At 36.5% G+C, this 23,515-nt stretch overlaps 1 protein-coding gene across 2 annotated transcripts in view; it reads right to left on the bottom strand.

The window, feature by feature from the left end:
- The window catches only part of LOC126874905 (serine-rich adhesin for platelets-like), an 88,914-nt gene extending 70,829 nt beyond the window's left edge, over positions 1–18,085 (bottom strand). Inside the window, exon 1 of one of the 2 annotated variants that reach the window (XM_050637399.1) lies at positions 17,879–18,085. The gene's annotated coding sequence lies outside the window, so the exon portion shown is untranslated. The remainder of the gene's footprint in view (positions 1–17,878) is intronic. The other variant, XM_050637398.1, reaches the window with a different exon arrangement.
- Positions 18,086–23,515: the final 5,430 nt, after the last annotated feature.

The following is a 23,515-nucleotide window of genomic DNA, read 5'->3' on the forward strand; positions in this document are numbered from 1 at the left end:
GTCGATTTAGACGAAAATCATCAGTGTAACCTACTTAACCGGTTAGCTGCTTGTGACGAGTATACTCGTCACGAAGAAATGGCAATATTTCGCGTTACGACGAGACCTGGCAATAATCAAATTTCACAATAAAACAGTCCTTTCGTCACAACTTAATTTTATATCAAAACTCTGTGCTAGACGAGTATACTCGTCACGCTTAAAAAATAGTTATTATTTGCTGTTTAAATTGCAGTTTATGAATAGCAGTAAATTGCAACAATAAAATGAAAAAATAAGACAGTCATTTCGTTACAAGTTGATTCCACCTTATGACAGCTACACGCTCTCTGTGTGTTTGACGAATATACTCGTCGTCGCTTAATTTCTCCCACACATTTCAGCTGTACACTTTCGAAAGACAGATTGCAACAGCAGACTAGTAAAAAGCTTCGTACCAAAAATGGCGATCGAAGAATTTTTCACCGATGGTCATTTCTAATTCAACACGAAAGCAGATCGATCGATCGATCGGTGGGTCCGCGCGGTGTATTCGCTCGGATCGGCGGAGAAGGGCAAATCGGCGCCTTTAAACTCGAATTAACGTGCACAGCCTTGACGATGCTCACTGCAGGAAATTATATCGACGCGATGTGGTTTGTCGTCGCAATAGTGTTTTTAGGCCAGTAGCTATCGTGAGTCACGTTTCATGACGTAACGCGGATGGTCTTTTATGGTTAAGAATCGAGCGACACCGACTTCATCGTCGTTCGTTTTCGATATATTCGTCGAACGATAGAAACTCGTTCGTGTCATCGCTGGCTGCAATTAGAAGCCTCCTTAGCTCGTTTAGGGAGAAAGCAACGGCGAGTGCATCTCGTCGATCGACCACCATATACACGCACGTTTCGTTCTCCGATCTCCGCTCGTTATCATCGTCGAAGGTCTACGTCGAACCGTGTCATTAGGTTGACGAAAGCAGCACAGTTCTGCTGAGATATTTATTGCGCTGGCAACTAAGTGATTGCGGATTTTGTCATTAGCTGGTATTGACAAAATCCGCAATCACTTAGTTGCCACGCGTTTACGATTCAAAGACTAAAAGCTAAGAAATAGATAAAGCACGAAGAAACTTTAACGCCATAACAGCTTCCTCGCGCAATGAGCAGCTAACGAGCGATATTAGCGAGTTGACAAACTACGAATTGCAGGTTACAGACTTCCATTTTACGACTTTTCCAATTTTATCATTCTATGCCGAATAGGGTAGCGACTTGTAATTTGTAAAATTTGATCGTACAATTTTTTGATATTAATAACTCTGCAAGTTTGGCTTGAAAAATTCCATTAATAAAATTAATGGAATCGCGCTAGATGGTTGGCATGTAGCGAATGTTAGAACGTATGACTGGTTTCTTTGACACGCATCCGGAACACGCACGTGTTTCTCAGAAAATTTAAGTCGATTTTTGTGCTCGTTAATTATCATCATGTGTACAGTTGGTCGCAGAAATTCTGTCTATTCCGTTGTTTCGCTTACTATCGCTTACAGAAGTTGGTACGATACGTTCAACTATACAGTGGTTTTAACGGACTATCTATCCTCGGAGATCTGAAGCAGTTTTCACGTTTACCACCCTGTACATCTTTTAGATATTCCAATACAAAGCAGAAAAATAGCGTTTGCGATAGTATGAAGTCTTTTTAGTTAATTTGATTAAAAGTCGGAGGTCGTACAGTTGCTTCGGAGTTGCGTAACATCGCTAGAAAAATTAGTTCTTATTGAGAGTCCGGTCAGCAAACGTCACACAACTACATTCTCTGTGACAACGCGCATTTTAGGGATTGGATTTTGCACGAATATCGAATAGACTGCAACAGAGGCAGCTTTCTGGATTTTTTCCAGATTGATTGGTATTTCGTTTAGAGAGGTAGAAAATTCATTTTTCCTTTGCGAACAGAAAAACTCAATACCGAGGATGAAGCACAGGATGCGATGCAAGGATATTTAAATAACAAATAGGAAAAATTCTACATCAGTGGAAGGAATAAAATTTCGGCTGGAAAGTGTAGAATAGTCGGAAGAAACGACCATAAGTTATTGTAATTAATACGAATTTTCAGAATACTAATCGTTCGATCTACGCTTCTTTCACCTTGTTTTCCCTATTAAACGAATTAAGCAAAGATTCTCTACTTTTCTTCGTTTATCGACATTTAAAATAATCGAATTCTATCGTTCAATTGTTAACCAGTTAGTTATTTTCGACGAGTATACTCGTCAAAAAGAAATGACAATATTTCGTGCTATGATGAGTATACTCGTCACGCGTAAAAAGTGGTTACAATTTGCTATTGAAATTGCAATTTAGTAATTGCGGTAAATTGCATTACTGCAATTAAAAAATAAGACGGTCATTTCGTTATAATCTGATTCTATATTATAACTATATTATAACAGTCAAGTGTTTGACGAGTATACTCGTCGTCGCTTACTTTCTGCCACACATGGTGCTTGACGAATATACTCGTCATCGCTTACTTTTTGCTACACATGGTGCTTGACGAATATACTCGTCATCGCTTACTTTTTGCCACACATGGTGCTTGACGAGTATACTCGTCACCGCTTACTTTCTGCTACACATGATGCTTGACGAATATACTCGTTATTGCTTACTTTCTGTCACATACTGTAGTGCTTGACGAGTATACTCGTTATCGCCTACTTTCCGCCGCACACTGTAGTGCTTGACGAGTATACTCGTCATCGCTTACTTTCTGCTACACATGGTGCTTGGCGAGTATACTCGTCATCGCTTACTTTCTGCTACACATGGTGCTTGGCGAGTATACTCGTCATCGCTTACATTTTGCTACACATGATGCTTGACGAATATACTTTCTGCCGCAGACTGTAGTGCTTGACGAGTATACTCGTCATCGCTTACTTTCTGCTACACATTTTAGGTACAGTCTTTCCAAAATTTTTAACGAAATCGCAACAACCAACTGGTTATGGAAGCACATCAAGTATAAACACACGTCACAGTGCTAGAAACATTTACCGAATGTCCAGCTGGACAAATTGTAAAGTACAAATTAAATAAAAAAAAAAAAAAAAAAACACGTCACAGCATTCGCACCGAGGCGACCAATTCCATAGAAACTTCAAACTTGATTCACTAAGAAAAATAGACGTAGGAACTCGCGCAACGATTCTAAATACGATACTGTGTTAAATTTTGATCATTTCGTATCTACCACAACAGGTAAATATCGATGATTTGCATATTGTCGCGAGGGCCAAGACTAAATTTAAATTCACAGATTCCGAGGCGATTTCAGGTCGAACGAGTAGGTTGGAAATTTGGGCAACGTCGGCGTATAACGAGCGTAGGTTTACAGATTTTTTCCGTGCATCGTGGGAGGAAATTCGAAGGCGACGATGAGAACACCGCAGCCTTTAAATCTAACCGTCTAAACCAGAACGTCTGCTGACCCAGGTATTCCACCATGTTCCATTCGTCTTATTGCCGGGATTATTTATAGTTTTACTAAAACTTACTTCGCTAGGATTACCATACGCTACTCCCATGAGTATGGCTAGGCCAGGTACACGACTTCATTTCTATAATTAAACGTGCGTGAACGCGAGGCCACTTGCGATGGAATTCGACCAGGCCGCTTACAGAGTCCAATTCTCAGGTGTGCTCGAGATATTAACGCGTCAGTGCAAAATGATCATTCGGAATACACCGGACACGTGGTAGCTCGTTTCTAATTCGTCGTAGTCGATTTTAACCCGTCGATTCTAAAGATGATCGCGGCGTGCCAGTGCTCTCGTACGAGACACGTTCGAACGAGTGGAATCGACCGATTCCAGTTCGTTGATTTTTATGCCACGTATAGTTCTACGTTCTATTAGGTTGGCAACTAAGTGATTGCGGATTTTGTCATTGGGCGGTATTGACAAAATCCGCAATCACTTAGTTGCCAATAAGATGAATAGAATAAGACCGCAACAGTATCTTCATTGAAATGTTCGACGAAGAAATAACCCGATGCGGAAACCTACCTTTGTCGTGAAATTTTCCTATCGAATTCATCAAATCGTATAATTACACAGTTCCATAGTTCCCTTGGAATTTTCACGAAGACGCGACTTGACGCGGAGATCTACATTTATCATCGAACTCTTCCTATTCAATTAGTCGACCTCCATCCGCTCGAAATAATCCGTGGAACAAGTCGATGTCTAAATTGAAATCAAACCATAACAGAATGCCGAATTCTAACGTGCACAGATTGAAACCAGATGCGACAATGAATATTTTCTGTGATTCAATCGATTTGACAAATAACCGAACGTTGAACTTGGCATAAAATTACATTCAGGTTCAGTCGTTCGTTCAAACTTTGTCAATTATCGTGAGACTTATTGGGTTGGCAACTAAGTGATTGCGGATTTTGCCACTACAAGGTATTGACAAAATCCGCAACCACTTAGTTGCCAAATAATATCGCTTATCGACCGTAGGTTATTTTTCACACAACACATTGTCGCCTAACGTAGTGCGTATTGTACCAGCAACGACGATTAACGTTAACCGGACGAGATTTCGAGACAGCAGCGACTAAAAACCATGATTTACAGTGTTCGACTAGCGAAAGCACGTAGAACGTAAACGCAGCAGCCGTGCTCCGCATGTACAATTAGCCACGCATTCGCACATGGCACGCACGTGTTTGCTTGAAGCGACCAGAAAACACCGTTGCCCGCTGCACACCAGCGTTAATCCTATTTTCCCGCCGCTAATTGATACGGTACCCTAATCGATTGCTAATCCAGTTCGCTTACTCCGACCATTGCCATGGAAATCTGTCCGATCTAACCACCAAAGGTATTCTAATTAACCGGCGAAGAAGATTTCAGTCGCGCGTATGTGGAAGAGTGAGCGACTTTTCGAATATTCGAACGCTTGTAAACGAACGCGTTTTACGAGCAGGACAGATGAATAGGCCGAGTGTAACACGTTGAACGTGTCAAAAGGTACGATGGATTAATATGAGAAATGAGCGCGTGTGGGTAGTAAGTGACAGCGAAGATTATTCGACACATTGAGAATAAATTTCTTTGCAGATGGATACTGGATGTTTTTGTGCGATGAACGAGCGATATTCTTCTCTTTCGTTTGGTCGGTAACGGTCAGCTTTTAGCGGTTCAATGCGAATAATAGACGCGTCTTGATGAGATAGGAATATTAGTTAAAATTAAATAATTATTGTAGCAACTTTTTCAATATTATTGCCTGATAATTAAATTAAATAAATAATTAGAATTAATAAACATGGTACTAGGTTGCTTTATCTGGCGATGTTTGTACAAATATTATATATGGAATTTAGTTTGTCAAATGTTACGGTCCTTTTATGTCCAGTCGTCCTGTACCTGTCGTGGCATACGTTTCTTTGCATTGAAAATGGTATTTCATTGTAAAACGAAAGAAACTTTTCGGACAACCCACTATAAAGTAATAGAACTACAGGGTGGTTGGTAATTGGTGGTGCAAGCGGAAAGGGGGTGATTCTACGCGAAAAAAGAGGTGGAAAATATAGAATAAAAATTTTTCGTTTGAGGCTTTGTTTTCGAGAAAATCGACTTTGAATTTTCGCTCGGTGTGCGTGCAATTTAAGTTTGTTTTTGCCGTAACGGAAAATTAGGAATACATAATGAAATAATATGAAGTAATCATAAAGTTTATTATTACAAAAATTAAATTGCGATAATATCCATCGAGACAACGATCTACAGTGAGACGTGATAAAGTGCACGCGTACCGAGCGAAAATTCAAAGTCGATTTTCTCGAGAACAAAGCCTCGGACGAAAAATTTTTATTCCATATTTTCGACTTCTTTTTTCGCGTAGAATCACCCCCTTTCCGCTTGTACTACCACTTACCAACCACCCTGTATAATAGAAGCGACATATAACAGTCATTAACACGAGTATATAACGAAGAATGTAATAATCGCGTGCATAGCGAACAAAGTAAAAAGTAACTTTTTCTTACCGACTTGATTAATTGCAATACAAATATTAATGAAATAAAAATAACGGCGAAAATAATCAGGCAAGTTTGTAAAAAAAAATACGTTACACAGAAAATAAACAATGTACTAAATAATCCAATTTTTCTGCATAAAAATACACAATACTTTCAACCACTAAATAACAAACTTTTATCTCTTCTTACTAAAATTTGGAGTTTTTACAGTAAATGTTTTACAGTAAGCGACCTTTTTATTTCACACGACCAGTGTATACGCGAGACGCGTGGAAACAAAGTTTCCCTGCAACGCGTATACTCGTCAAACGCACTCTAACACTTTACCGACCGCTAGCGATTCAACAGCACACGCACGTCCGACCGGCATCTCAGGCGCAGATTCTCCCTGGCGCCGGCTCTGTTTCGGTTCAGACTCTCCAATGCCATTCTTTTCGTTCATCGCGAACGGTACGTTTTTCAAATTCGTATAAAACTATGAGAGCTTACAAAGCAACGCAACTGACGCAACTGAGAAAAGTTCTTTAGTACCAAATAACAAATTACTGCCCAAACAATGAGAAAAATTGTTGTCGACAAAAAGCCGACTAATAGGCTATCGGTCGGTTAGCATCGGCGACAAAAAGCCGATTAATAGGCTATCGGTCGGTAAGCCGCGGCGACAAAAAACCGATTAATAGGCTAATAGGTTAAAAGAGACACCGAAAGTTTCCAGTGGTTGCAATTCGACGATCGAACAAGTGTATAATACGCAACTGCGATTGGACAAGTCAGTGAACAAAGGAAAATTCGTGAAAAGTATGTACGAAACGCGCGATGATGATGATGATTTAACGGTTGATCGTTCGACACGTAATTACTTAGGTAGCCGCGTCCCGAGACGCTGGCTTGGTCATTCGAGGCAGCCAGCCTTCCTATCTTTCATCATGGCTCGAGCACAAAGCAGACGTGTGGCAGACGCGATTCTCTTCGGTGGCGCGCACCGGACGTAGCTCTCCGGTTCTTTTCAGCCGCGCCCCTCTCCCGTTCCCCTCGTGCTCGTTGCATCGTCTTTAATTAACCGCGATGCGATGCGATACTTGGGCGGCTCGCTTTGTCCACTTCGGCGATTAAACGCGCGCGCGTGATATACCGCGCGACTATATCGCAGTATATCGCAGGTGCACTGTCGTGCGCAAGTATCGGCTCATGCCACGAGTAACACGCTTTTCCGGGAACGACAGATGCTTCGGTCCACAAGTTCGGTCTCAAGTCAGACAAATTTACCAAATGTCCAGCTGGACAAATTGCAAAGTACAAATTAAATAATAATGGTAATAAAACAAGTTCGGTTCAAATTCTATTTCAATTTCGTTAGCAGCAGCTGCCGACGCTTCTGAGTGTTTTATTTGAAATTTACTGCAACTAAAAAACAAGACAATTTAAATGAATTCACTTAAATACCAGTTTCATTCACACTGTTGTTGTACTTTCTGATTTTTAAGCGTACGATATATCTTGAAACTATTTCCAGGATACAATCCTGCTTTCCTAGGACGTCTATTGATTTGCACATGAAAGAATGTCGAGCGGACCTCGATAAAGGAGCTGCTGAGATAAAAACTGATGTCGAGTCATACTCGGCATAGAGTGCAAAGTTGATAGAGAAGCACAGCGACTTGTAAAAATACGAGAAGATTCGTCACAATGATAATTACAATTGGTAATAAAATAAACAAGAATAAAAGTAGTCGGTTAGTTTCCATCAAATTAACGTAGCGTAGACCAACGACCGCGTTACTGGTGGGACGAGCCGATGTATTTTCGACGCTTTCGAGTTATGGCAAATTAACGCAAACACGATGGGACCCGATTCAACGCGGGAGATACGTTGTAGGAATTGCTTGCTGTATGGAATTCGCAACGCAGAAGGATCAAACTGATGTAAAAAGTTTCTCTTAACCTACGGATGTGATTACGGGTCTTAAATGACCCACAGTCTTACTTTGCAGAGACACGTCTTCGAGGCGTCGTTTATAATGGAATCTACGCGTGCAATTTGCCATTCATTCCAAGTGTCTTTTTTATAATGCCCGATGATTGCGCTGCTAAGAATCCCGTCAGCTTGCGTCTGACGACTCTCTAAAGTTATAGTAATGCACCGTGTTGAGCCAAGTGCGACAAAGACGTACTTCTTGATGCAATGACGTATTTTATTTGCGTGCAAATTTTACGTACTCTTGTGCATTTACTAGGGACGAACTGATGAAGTCATGAAATATATTTTTTCACATGTAAATTGACATATAGAAAAAAAGGAAGATTGTTCTATCTGAGTCTACGAATAAATTGATTTTCTCGTATAATTGCAGCATTTTCCTTATTCAGCAGCTGCTCTTCTTGATGAAAAATTGAAGTAGATATCTTTTCTGTAACGTGCACTGGCAAACTATGCATTTCGTCGGAGTAATACGCCTCGAAAGCATCGTCTCAAATTTTTTTGGCGAGAAACGTTAAAATATAAAGAAGTTATAGCTTGTTTTCGTAAAAATGTTTTTTTTTTTAGAAACATACAGTGGGAGTTTTTTTTTTTTTTTGAGAGTGATGTCACTTCGTTTGTTAACCCTGTTTTAGCAAAACATATTCGACGTCCAAACTACATTGGCGAATTTTTTCGATTCGATATCAGTGATATTTTTTGAACGACAGCTATTCGAAAATCGAATAGGTCTCGGGTGATGCAGTGTGACAACCGAGATTCGTAAAACAAGTGTGACAATTGAGGGTTAATACAATGGAAACCACCTTCATTGTTGTGCATTTTCTGTTCAATGTTGGCATGTTCGAGCGATTCGAATGTATGTTCTTTTTAATCATATTTTTAAAATCTGTATTTTTTAAATGTCTGTCATTCGTTACAGATAGATGAAATTACAAATAAATTATAATGTAGGTATAAAGGATGAACAGTGAAAAATTGTTCTTCAGTCGAAATTTGGAAAATATAATAGGAATATCTGAATATATAAGAATTCTGCTAATATAAACAGAATTATAAAATATAAATGTATCAAATTTTTGTAGTCATATGAAACTGCTACTGAATGATACGAAATTTCAAAATTGGATCTGATTAATTAGTAGAATAATAAGGTAACAAATATACAAAATAGCCTATCAATACCATTTGTAGTCATATGAAACTACTACTAAATTATATGAAATTTATATGCGTAATAAATATGCAGAATAACGTGCCAATACTCCTTGTAGTCATACGAAACTACTATGAACATTAGATCTAATTAATTAGTAGAACAATATGATAACAAATATACAAAATAGCCTATCAATACCATTTGTAGTCATATGAAACTACTACTAAATTATATGAAATTTATATGCGTAATAAATATGCAGAATAACGTGCCAATACTCCTTGTAGTCATACGAAACTACTATGAAAATTAGATCTAATTAATTAGTAGAACAATATGATAACAAATATACAGAATAGCCTGTCAATATCTTTTGTAGTCATATGAAAGTACTACTAAATTATATGAAATTTATATGCGTAATAAATATGCAGAATAACGTGCCAATACTTCTTGTAGTCATACGAAACTATAATGAAAATTGGATCTAATTAATTAGTAGAAAAAATAAGGAAATAAATATACAAAATAGCCTGTCAATACTTTTTCTAGTCATATGAAGCTGCTATGAAAGTTGCATCTAATTAATTGGTACAACAATGAGGGATAAATATACGAAATAGCGTGTCAATACCTTTTGTAGTCACGTGAAACTACTACTAAATGATACGAAATTAAAGAATTTCACAAATATGCAGAACAACGTGCCAATACTCCTCACAGTCATACGAAACTATTACAAAAATTGGATCTAATGAATTAGTAGAATATGGTAACAAATATGCAGAATATCCTGTCGATACCTTTTGTAGTCACGTGAAACTACTACTAAATTCTATGAAATTTACATACGTAATAAGTATACAGAATAACGTACCAATACTCCTTGTAGTCATACGAAACTACTATGAAAATTAGATCTAATTAATTAATAGAACAATATGGTAACAAATATGCAGAATATCTTGTCAATACCTTTTGTAGTCATATGAAACTACTACTAAATGGTATGAAAATAAAAAATTTCATAAATATGCAGAATAGCGTACCAAATTCTTCGTAGTTATATGAAACTACTATGAAAATTGCATCTAATTAATTAGTAGAACAATAAAGTAACAAATATACAGAATATCGTCTCAATACCTTTTGTAGTCATATGAAACTACTACTAAATGGTACGAAATTAAAAAATTTCATAAATATGCAGAATAGCGTGTCAATACTCTTTGTAGTTATATGAAACTACTATAAAAATTGCATGTAATTAATTAGTAGAACAATAAAGTAACAAATATACAGAATATCGTATCAATACCTTTTGTAGTCATATGAAACTACTACTAAATGGTACGAAATTAAAAAATTTCACAAATATGCGGAATAGCGTGCCAATACTCCTCGTAGTTATATGAAACTACTATGAAAATTGCATCTAATTAATTAGTAGAACAATAAAGTAACAAATATACAGAATATCGTCTCAATACCTTTTGTAGTCATATGAAACTACTACTAAATGATACCAAAATTTAGTCACTTGCTTTTTGTGGACACTGAATATTCTTGAACTCTCTCGGAGTTCACGAATGTTAATCGCGCGAATCCGCTCGAGAGGATCGTTGAAACGAGCGTGAGTCATTTGGCTTCTTTCGTACAGACGTTTCTGTACAAGGGTGGCGAAGGATGGCGCGTACTCTGTTTATCGTTTGTCTGGCTATACTATGATTTGTTGTATCAGACTAGTCTCCAACAGTTCCTTGTTTTTCTTCCTTAAAAGGAAAGAAATCGATTGAACCGCAAAGAGTAAAAGAACAAGAAATCCGATAAAATGCTTTTATCGACAAACTGTCGACGTTTCATCTTTTAATCCGTTATCATAGCAGAAAAAACAACGTTTTAATTACAACGTGTAATTATATTCGTTTATAAAGTTTATATTGGCTTGCAACCATACGCTGTTTCATTAAAGTATCTCAACACATATCATGAAGCAAACTTTTATGGATATATGAAAAATTTTTTGCAACTTCATTAACGTTTTAGTGGAATACGATTATTATAGTTGCGTGGCCAGAGTTTAGAACAAATTTGGATATGGACATAGCGGATACAAGATATTTACCGCGAACACGTATTTTCTAGAGATCATAAAATCATTTCCTACAACATGAATAATCATTTTAACCGTGTAATTACTAACCAGATCTAAATATTATCTCACTCATTAATCGATGTATTATACTTATTATTCGTAATAAATATATCGTAAATTCAGTATACAGTATGTCCGTTTTAAGTGCATACACGTGACACTGTTTCTCGAAGTATCAGAAACACGAAGTCAATCTGAAACAAGTATCGGAACACAAACTCGATAAGACATTTCGATTTTTTCGAAATATTCCTAACATAAAGAGATTTCAATACCAACGTAACTTTCTTAAATGCAACTATACGTGCATCATTTGTTACACTTTACAATTCCCTAGAAAAAAGGTATTAAGACACTTGGAGAAAGATACGAAGGTCGAACAATGATCAGTTTAAAACATTTAGCCAAGGAAATACAACGCGATGCTTTTGTCTATATTTTAAAGTTATATTTTAAATTATATTTTAAAGTTATATTTTACATTATATTTTAAAGTTGAAATATCTTTTTAACTAGTCGCTCTTCGACCTTAACGTCAGGTACCTTAACATCTTCCTTTAGAGAAATGGTGCTTAAAAAAAAATATAAAAAAGTCACGTTCCCATTGAAATCTTCTTAAGCAAGAATTCAAAAAAAAAAAAAAAAAAAAAAAAGAGAAAATTGAAGTATCTTATTAGGTTTCTCTTATGAAGTCAAGCAACTTTCAGCCGAAACTTTTTTCCCCATTTCATATGCTTACAGAAATAACCACGCGTATACATTTCAAACGGATGTGCCGTACATTTTAGGATTCTTTTTTTTAATTTACCAATACGATCATCGTGTTTTATTAGAATGTACGTGTGAGCGAAATTTGACAATGTTTCCCACAACAAGCGTAATAAATTCACAGAAAGAATTTTCTAAGTGTTCGTACTTTCGTGGGTCACTGTATGTACTTGTCTCTTTGTTTGTAGGGTAACGTCACTTGTCTATTCCCTGTCAATTTCACGCTCACAAATGTTGTAGGTCATTTTGAAAATGACATTTCAGCGATTTTCTTGAATAAAAATTGCACCTGGTGCAAATTCAGCTGCGAAATTTGTGAAATTGTAGAAAATTTTCGACAAAGTTTCGTTATATCCGCCTTGCTTTTTCCTGATTGCGAAATTAGCTGCGTTGTGTATTGTCGGAAAAATTGCTCGAATTTCTACACTTTCGATAGTTTCAACGGATTAATTCGATTGGAGAAACCCGGTTTCGAATACAAAATTCACCGTATCGTATAATACGACGTGATAATAAATTTGATTTTATAGCGTACGAGGAGAATTATGTTCAGGTAGGAACATGAAACACAGGTAATTTAGGTGATTCAGCCCCAAAGGCTGTTCCGCTATCGAATCCCAATAATAAATTAGACGTTTACAGCTAGTATCATAACTATGATTTTCAGCGTTTAAATAAAAATTGTTAATTCGTAGTGGCAATTTATATTTCCACTTGATAAAAATCTAAATTACAAGAAATTAATTAAAGGCTCGATAAAGGAAAATATTTTCGTAATAAGACAAACTTTCGTTTTAGCTGTACTTTCCATTATATTATTCTTCATTTATTCGTTATATTATTTATTTCATTCGTATATTTATCATACCTGGCTTACCATCGATCCTTAGTTAACTAATTGCACGTTTGTTTAATCTATTCCACCGTGTTTCCACTTTATTCCTATCTAAGCTTATCTTTGACCTTGTTTATCTTTCCCAGTGATTTCAATTCTCTCGGATAGATTGTTATCAGTCGTATGCGATATTTCAACGTTTTGCACTTGACACCGTGTAAAATCAGCGAGTAAGCTGATGCTAACGTGCGCAGCCATTGAAAAGATCATAATGCGAAGAATTGATAAAGAGCTTAGCGCTTTGGTACACATTGGGTTTTTACAAATCTGTTTGAAAGGATCAGAGGAATGTAACGATCAGAGTGAAAACAGCGGTTTATGCATTTATGGGAAATTTAAAGGAATAACAACAATGCACACAGTGTACACACACACACACACACACGATATGCATAATAATATTTTGCGCGTATCTGTTCATGTTTCTGCTTAGATTTCGCTTCTTTAATTCAATTCACGAACATAGGAATTTGCATAAAAGTCTAATAATAACAACATTAGGAAGCATGTACATAATATGCAAATGCACGGTATGCTAATTATCAAGTGACCGTAATCTCCGTGTTCTGCGTACTATCGTCAAGATTCTCCACTGAAATTTCTCTATACCTTGGAATAAGTTTTCACCATCAGCTGCTATGATTTCAGTGATTGAGTCGTGGATGATTTAAAAACGATTTCAGTCAAGTCTAGTAACATTGTAATTCCAAGACGAAGATTGAGCTTAAATGGTATGTTTCACTAGTTCAATTCTATTGGGTTGGTAACTAAGTTACTGGGAATATTTGTACGCATAATTGAAAATTAATTTTCTGGCTGGTTTTATAGAAGCGTTTTATAGAAACAAGGGATTATTAAAGCCATAATTGTCATTGAAAAAAAAAAGAAAAAAAAAAAGAAAAAAAAAGAAAAAAGCGATACAGAGTCTGAGAGAATTGTTCAAGGGAATTGGAGCGCACCGATAGCTCGTAGATTCGTTCGCGTATAATAAGTGTACACGAAACATGGTGTGTTCTATATACATTTTATGCAAATGGAACGCCGTTTTTAGTAGAAAGTTTCATTCTCTTAGTAAATAAATTAGACCGGCTGTTATCTTGGAATTTCAGGTAATAAAGATATTATTAGGATGCATACGAAATGTAATCAGATATTTCTTACAGTGGCAGGAAATATTTCTTTCCTCGCATAAAATATCGCACAACACTTTCCACATTTGTCACTTTGAAATATTCACGAGTAATAAAGAAAGTGTATTGTTAATATTAATTCATCAATAGCGAAAAGGAGTTTTCGATGTTCATTTATAATCAACATTTAAGTTTGATTATTATATCGTACTGTATTCTATTGTATTTATTTATTTATTTATTTCTTAGTATTGCATTATATCCATATTGTATACAATATAATTATTGAATGTAAATATCAAAGGTTGATATTCCATATATCGCGTAATTAATATTTGCAATGTAATAAAAAGACCTGAAAACTTGCTATTGTACACGTTAATTAATATATTTAATACAGTAATCAAACATAAATGTTGATATTGTATGCGTTGTATATAACAATCAACCTTACAGGTTGATATTGTGTATATTAATTAATCAGTTGATACTGTGGCATAAAAGTTAATACTGTATACATTGTATACAGCAATCAACCTTGCAGGTTGATATTGTACACGTTAATTAATATATATAATACAATAAACAAACATAAATGTTGATATTGTATGCGTTGTATATAACAATCAACCTTACAGGTTGATATTGTGTGTATTAATTAATCAGTTGATACTGTGGCATAAAAATTGATACTGTATACATTGTATACAACATTCAACCTTGCAGGTTGATATTGTACACGTTAATTAATATATATAATACAATAAACAAACATAAATGTTGATATTGTATGCGTTGTATATAACAATCAACCTTACAGGTTGATATTGTGTGTATTAATTAATCAGTTGATACCGTAACATAAAAGTTGATACTGCATACATTGTATACAACATTCAACCTTGCAGGTTGATCTTGTACACGTTAATTAACATATATAATACAATAAACAAACATAAATGTTGATATTGTTGATAATATTGATAATGCGTTGTATATAACAATCAACCTTACAGGTTGATATTGTGTGTATTAATTAATCAGTTAATACTGCATACATTGTATACAACATTCAACCTTGCAGGTTGATATTGTACACGTTAATTAATATATATAATACAATAAACAAACATAAATGTTGATATTGTATGCGTTGTATATAACAATCAACCTCACAGGTTGATATTGTGTGTATTAATTAATCAGCTGATACCGTAACATAAAAGTTGATACTGCATACATTGTATACAACATTCAACCTTGCAGGTTGATATTGTACACGTTAATTAATATATATAATACAATAAACAAACCTAAATGTTGATATTGTATGCGTTGTATATAACAATCAACCTTACAGGTTGATATTGTGTGTATTAATTAATCAGTTGATACCGTAACATAAAAGTTGATACTGTATACATTGTATACAACATTCAACCTTGCAGGTTGATATTGTACACGTTAATTAACATATATAATACAATAAACAAACATAAATGTTGATATTGTATGCGTTGTATATAACAATCAACCTTACAGGTTGATATTGTGTGTATTAATTAATCAGTTGATACCGTAACATAAAAGTTGATACTGTATACATTGTATACAACATTCAACCTTGCAGGTTGATATTGTACACGTTAATTAACATATATAATACAATAAACAAACATAAATGTTGATATTGTTGATAATATTGATAATGCGTTGTATATAACAATCAACCTTACAGGTTGATATTGTGTATATTAATTAATCAGTTGATACTGTAGCATAAAAGTTGATACTGCATACATTGTATACAGCAATCAACCTTACAGGTTGATATTGTACACGTTAATTAATCTTGTTGTATAATTAATATATATAATACAATAATCAAACATTGTATACTACAATCAACCTTACAGGTTGATATTCTGCACGTTAATTAACCTTGTTGTATAATTAATATATATATAATACAATAATCAAACATAAAAGTTGATGCTGTATATACATTGTATATAACAATCAACCTTACATGTTGATATTGTGTGTATTAATTAATCAGTTAATATACACAATATAATAATCAACCACAAAGACATATACTGCATATATTAATTACAAATGTGTGAACTTTTGTCCGAAATTTCTTTCAAAGCAGAAGTTTCAACTTCTCTGCAAATGTATATTTAAATATAATTGCTCGACACACGTCTCGTTCGCAGAGATTTTTACCTGCATCAAATGTGCCGTTAAAATCAATGATTACAGGTAGAATATATTACATTTCGTAATTTTCGAGGAACTAAAGCCAGACTCGTCTCGGAGAACAACGTAAGTGCATTTACAATGTGCGTTCATGAAGATCGCTCGAGTGAATTGGAGTGCAGGAACGACACGATCAGCGCATTGCACAGCCATTTACAGCGCTGTACTCGCATTGTTCCGTACAGTGGACATTTCCAAAAAAAAAAAAAATTCCACTATAATAAATAGTCCACTATAGTATTCGATAAAGACAGTCACTCCACAGAGACGTGTAAAACCTTCTTTGCAGTTCTCAGGTGAACACCCCTGCTATTGTTCAAATATCTCGTTTGTGTCATTCGTTTTCTTAGTTTTTCAGTTTAACCAGAAATATTGTACGAATATCTTCTAACGTAATATGACATAATATTAGCGCAATAAAGTCTAGAGTCGATTTAAAATGCACGATTGCCGCCATAAGAGTGTCAGTATAACCGAAATGTGCAGTTAAGCACGATATAATCGTATCTTGAAACCGGTTGAGGTATTATATCAACACGCATACACGCGAACATTAAATAAGTTCTTTCCAATACTATACTATACTTATACTTTTCATATTAGGTCCGTATTTCTAACGTAGCTGTTACATCAGACGTTTTGCAATTTTTTTTAACGTTGTTGGGAACATCGACGATTTTCATGATTGTTCTTTTTTTTTTTCATTTCGATCCAAGACGTTTCACAAGAAATGTGGAGATATATATGTATAGACGTATATGTTAATCACGTTTGTTTAATATACATTTAGTACAATCGTAGAGAGCACACGAGCGTTTAAACAATGAACTGTACGTTGTATTAACAAACCTCGGTATTCGACGCGATCACTTACGATGTCTAACACTTACACGCTTCAGCCGGTTATTCATGCTGTATACTAATTGCCATACGAAATACGGTTTGCAGCAATAAATATCCTGCAGTTTCTACGTTCGTTCTCAGATTTATTTCGAACTTTGCCTACGTAGCCTAATGAAACGCGAAAATCTGTCGCACGTAGAGTGGCAGCCGTAGAAGCTTTGTACGGCTTTGGCGAGCCAGTGCAGTCACGGCAGCCAGTGTATCTGCACATTCAATGGCCAAGCTACGATCTATCAAGCGGCGCGGAGATGACAAATTCCCAAATTCCGCAGACCTCGGACTAAATTTCCGATGTAATCATAACCTGGGGAAAATCTCCGGGCCCTTAAAACCTTCCCCTCGCCTGACAAAACTCAGCTCGCTGCCGGTCGAACGATTAATCTCCCGAGCCGGACAAAATACCTACTCGTGTTTACAAAGCGACCGATCCACCAGAGACGCCATAAATTATCCAACTCGCGGGCAAGCGAATCCGCGACGATTAATCTTGCGACGAGCGTGGAAAAAAGGGAAAGAGAGGCAGAGAGAGAGAGAGAGAGAGAGAGAGAGAGAGAGAGAAAGAAAAAGAGCAGAGGCTCACCTGGCTGAGAAGTGGTGTCCCGACGAGAGGTGATTCGCAGGTGATCCCTGTGGCTCGTCCTTACGTGAAGAGAACCGATGTAGCACTGACAGTTCCGCCATCCCTCTCTCCTCACTCGCGCGAAATCCCACTCTGCTTGGCCCTACGACTCCCTCTCCGTCCTTCTCCCACCAGCCGTGTCTCAAATATACCGAGACGAGGACAGAACTAGTGGCCGCGACCAGTTCAAGCGGATCAAAACAGAAAGTCACGGCTCCTTACACTTAAGCGTGGCGGGTGAAAATTTTCCTATGCAGGCGGCCGCGCCGGCAAAAACTTTCCGACTGATAGTCCAATTGCGAGTCGAAGCTGGCGGATCTTCGTGCGTACCTTTTGCACACTTTGTACGAACCAGGCGTAAATGGACACGCTACGCGTTCTTTTCTGCGTCGGCTCTTCTATTAGCAGCGATCCGCAATATTGAACAGTGTTCCTAGAAGACGCTGTAAGCGGTGAAATTGAAAATTTTGATCTTTTTTAGTGGATTGTCACTGATGAAAACACCGTAGCGTAACGTTTGGGTGGAATTTTCTGCTGCCAGATATTACACGGTCCGAAGAGTTTCTTTCTGTTTATAAGGAAATAATGGATGCAGGATATTTTTTTATTGAATTGTAATATACGCGCAGTATATTTGTTTTATTACTGCGGAATAAATCGTACGAAAGAAAAAATGTTTATCTGTTATTTCCCCATAAAATGAAAGGAACTTTTCAACTAAAAATTAATTGTTATTGATAATGTTAGGAAATGATGTTGGTTTCTTTGCTTTTGTGTATATCATTTTGTTTAATCCAAGCGAACGAAATATTGAGCTTTCTTCGCGATTAATCGTAAGAAGTGGCACATACAGGAGGATTTTCTTTTTCATGAATTTGGAATACGTTAATGCATAGTTTTTCTTTTCTTCTCGAGGAACCCGTCTCTTCGCGTTTGAAGTGTCTTTTATAAATATTCTTCGATTATGATTCACGATACTTTCGTACGTTAACTGTCATACGATCAGTCCATCTCGGTTTACATGATATAAAATTAAGTTGTGACGAAAGGACTGTTTTATTGTGAAATCTGATTACTGCAGGTCTCGTCGTAACGCGAAATATTGCCATTTCTTCGTGACGAGTATACTCGTCAAACACAGAGTATGTGTAGCTATTATGAATAAAATCAAGTTGAGACGAAAAGATTGTTTTCTTGTGAAATCTAATTACTGCAGGTCTCATCGTAACGCAAAATATTGCCATTTCTTCGTGACGAGTATACTCGTCAAACACAGAGTATGTGTAGCTATTATGAATAAAAACAAGTTGCAACGAAAGGACTGTTTTATTGTGAAATTTGATTACTGCAGGTCTCGTCGTAACGCGAAATATTGCCATTTCTTCGTGACGAGTATGCTCGTCAAACACAGAGTATGTGTAGCTATTATGAATAAAATCAAGTTGCAACGGAAGGACTGTTTTATTGTGAAATTTGATTACTTTCAAGTTTTGTCGTAAAAATGGCAAAATATTGCCATTTCTTCGTGACGAGTATACTCGTCAAAAACAGAGTATGTCTAGCTATTATGAATAAAATCAAGTTGTGACGAAAGCACTGTTTTCTTGTGAAATTTGATTACTTTCAGGTTTTGTCGTAAAAATGGCAAAATATTGCCATTTCTTCGTGACGAGTATACTCGTCAAACATAGAGTATGTGTAGCTATTATGAATAAAATCAAGTTGAGACGAAAAGATTGTTTCCTTGTGAAATCTAATTACTGCAGGTCTCGTCGTAACGCAAAATATTGCCATTTCTTCGTGACGAGTATGCTCGTCAAACACAGAGTATGTCTAGCTATTATGAATAAAATCAAGTTGCAACGGAAGGACTGTTTTATTGTGAAATTTGATTACTGCCAGGTTTCGTCGTAACACAAAATATTGCCATTTCTTCGTGACGAGTATACTCGTCAAACACAGAGTTTTGATATAAAATTAAGTTGTGACAAAAGGACTGTTTTATTGTGAAATCTGACTACTGCAGATCTCGTCGTAACGCAAAATATTGCCATCTCTTCGTGACGAGTATACTCGTCATAAACAAGTAACCTAACCACCGTTTCAACAAAACCTTCACTCACACGACAATTTTCTCTCATCTCTACTCGTAGCATACGCTGGCACAGATTCACAGGAAAAGGTACAGTCACCCTGTGTATTATTATGCAACGTAACGTTTCAACAAACGAAACGAGATATCTCTTCTTAAGAATATTGGTCTGTGCAACGATCCATAGTCTAATAATAGTTAATCCAAAAACGTCTAAGCGGACGTGTAACACGGCGCTGTATAATAGGCGCATAGAGCGGTCCATTAATTATAAACGTAGGCGCGGAAACGGATAGCGAGATGTCCATTTCGACGAGCAACTAGGAAGCTACCCTTTTAAATTAATAATCGCGGCGCGAAGGTAATTTATGGCGAGTAGGACACGATCGAAATTGCAGTCTCTAGAGCGACTTTAGGTCCCACAGCGACTGCCAACAGACACAGCCTGCCACTTGCATCCCTATAAGGCTTCGTCTAGGAACTCGAGTGGAAGAGACGGGCAGGTTGAACGTCGAAATGATCGATTGCGAATCCGCGATGGATCGTGCGCGTAACGAGCGTACACAAGACGACGGCGCCTCCTTCGAAATCTATAAATGGCCACGAGCACTTCTTTAAGTCGCATCCGGCTAAAGAGGCGAAAAGGAACGTGCGAAACGCGTATCGCCAAGTGCCATCGATAAACGAACGCGTTAAGAACGTTCTCCTGATCGTTCATGATCATTGGAGAAACGGAAACGTTGTACGAACGAAGTGATTTATAGACAGCACCGGTCGACGTAGTCGTTTTACTCGCTCGAAGTAACTGTAAACCGATTACTCGCCTAAGTATGCTGAAACTTCGATCCGTTTCGAGCTGAGGAAAGTAACACGACCTTGCTTCCAGTTATTGAGTCATCCTCGTCGAGAGGATTCGCGCTGATTATGACATTTACCGTGAAACGTTCACACCAATTCTCTTTATTATTTTGGACTTACAATTCTCTTTATTATTAGCATGGAACAAGTGCCATTTTGTCGAAACGTTGCGTCGAAGGCGGCTTTTTAAACCAGCAACGTCGCTCAGCAAGCAATAAAGCAATGGAGGAATTTTGAAGTACCACAACCCAATACACTGTAACTGTTCTACACTCTAACGACCATTATTGGAAAATAACTTGGCATTTGTACAATAATTTGTTGATTAATAATATAGACAGGCAGTAGGTGGTATATTATAATAAATTTCACTGGTACAATTTTGAGATTTTTATTATTCATTTTTGTTATTAATATTATCATTATTTTTAGTATTACTTTCAGTATTTTTTATCGTATTCCAAATTTTGTCAACGATTCTGGAAATTAAGATCCTGGTTTGTTACACCACAGGATCATACGACTTTATTTTAATGCGACCAAACAGTCTTTGGAACTGACGTTTCTCTCAACTGTTGGGTTGGCAACTAAGTGATTGCGGGTTTTGTCATTATCGCCTAATGAAAAAACCCGCAATCACTTAGTTGCCAAGCCAATAGCTATTGCTTAAGTTAGTTAAGTTAATTAGTAGATTTTCCGGCTTAAATGGTCAGTGCAGTTAAGAAAGGGACATTCAGGTGTCAGAATATGCAAGGTTCGTCCCTGCAAATATACAAGTGTTGAACAAAAATACGTAGGATAAAAATTTCCAATTCATTGTTCCACATCAAAAACATATTGCATTAAGTTGATGTATATTTTACTTCTGCTACAAACTGCTACTGCACACGGTGTTGTTTATTCTTCTGACGAAATCCTCTCGTAGTCGCCGCTTTGCACGCTTCTTCCAAGAGAGTTTGTTAAGTTACAACGGAACACTGTTCTTTTATTCAATGTTAACATTAATATCTGTCGGAACGAGGGGCAGGATAAATGATTTTTACGTAGCATTCAGCAACAGATGGGAAAATTATAAGGGGGTATTCTGGTTTAGAAATTTGAAAAAATCGAAATTTTTTTTTTATTTATTTAAGACGAGATATTTTCTCCAGCATCCTGACTGACGTTGACGAATGTTTCAGTTTCTGTTATTTTTCAGTTTTCGTAATTTTAGAATTTTAGAAATTTTAGAAATTTCGTAATTTTAGAATTTTCGTAAGTTTAGAAATTTGAAAAAATCGAAAATTTTTTTTTCGTATTTCCAAAATTTAGACATTCAAGAATATGCCCTTGAAAGGATTTTTCAAAATTTCAATTATTTTATGAGTCACAGCCACTTTTGTGACGCGGAACAAATAAATAGTAGACGGTAGACGTTGTCCGAGTGAACTAGTCTGAAAACTTTAAACGCGTTTTTCTCGAAACTACTTTTTTCGAGTTGGCGTGCACGATATCTCAAGTTTTAATGAACCGATTTATTTGAAATTTGGCCTGAATATTCCTTATATACTCCTCTATCGTCCGGACCACGCTTAGCTCAAAATCTTTAATATTACTATTTTTTAAACGTTCGGAATTGTGAAAAAAGCGTGCGAAATAAGAAATTTTTTTTCAAATGGCCGTCATTTTGCGAAAAAATGTTGTATTGACCTTTCCAAGGTTCAGACGATAGCGGCATCCATACTAATTAAGAATCCGTTCGCATTTTTTGTTTCGGATGACCAGAAGGGTTGATATCATGCACGCCATGACACCCCATTTTTTGGCAGCACCCACTTTGCCAGCTCGTAACTTTTAAAATATTGAGTTTCTTTTTTCAGTGAATTTTTTACGTAATCTCGAAATATCAATAAACAAATGCTAAAAAGAAGGATAGCAAAAATATTTTTTGTTTCGCTTGTACAGAGCTTCAAAAATCGTCCGAAATTCATGCCTCTAGACCAGATACCCCCTTAAGCGTCGCCGTGTGTGGTCAGACAAAGAAATAGATATTCGAGATATTTTCACCGAGGGAAAATATTAACAAGTATGTGATAAACAGACTTTTGCACGAGTCCGATCCTCTGATATCAAGTTTCAGGAAAAATGTTCGTTACGTCGCTCTTTGTCTCGAATGCTCGTACAAATTCCACGTTGTGTCTGGTTTAGATGTAAAAATGTTTATTTGTCTATTGCTACGTTTGTAAAAAAATTCATGAACAATACAATGAGAAGAGATACGCAACTAAGTGAGTGAACAATGAAATATTGGCTTGGCAAGTTTGCATTTTTACCGACCATAGTTGAAGCTACAGCAAAAATTCCTCGACTCTTCCTACAGTTTCCAATATCAAAACTGTATCTTCTGTTCGTTGGTTTTTCCGTCGCGAGAAGCTGAACGAAACTGAAAACAACGAGACCGAAGCACTGCGAATGCAGCGAGCGAGAATTAGCGCGACAAACAACAGCGAAATTCAGCTTTTCATCTCATCGATGTCGCAGCATCGCGTCAATTTGTCGCGCCACAGTCACGCTAACTTGATATACTTAATATACTTCTCTATAATACTTGCACAATGTATCTCACAATACCGATAAACAGCAGCGCGTGCATATTACGAACTGGCATT

This window comes from Bombus huntii, chromosome 17, assembly GCF_024542735.1.
Source record: "Bombus huntii isolate Logan2020A chromosome 17, iyBomHunt1.1, whole genome shotgun sequence".
In the NCBI taxonomy this organism is placed as follows: Eukaryota; Metazoa; Arthropoda; class Insecta; order Hymenoptera; family Apidae; genus Bombus; species Bombus huntii.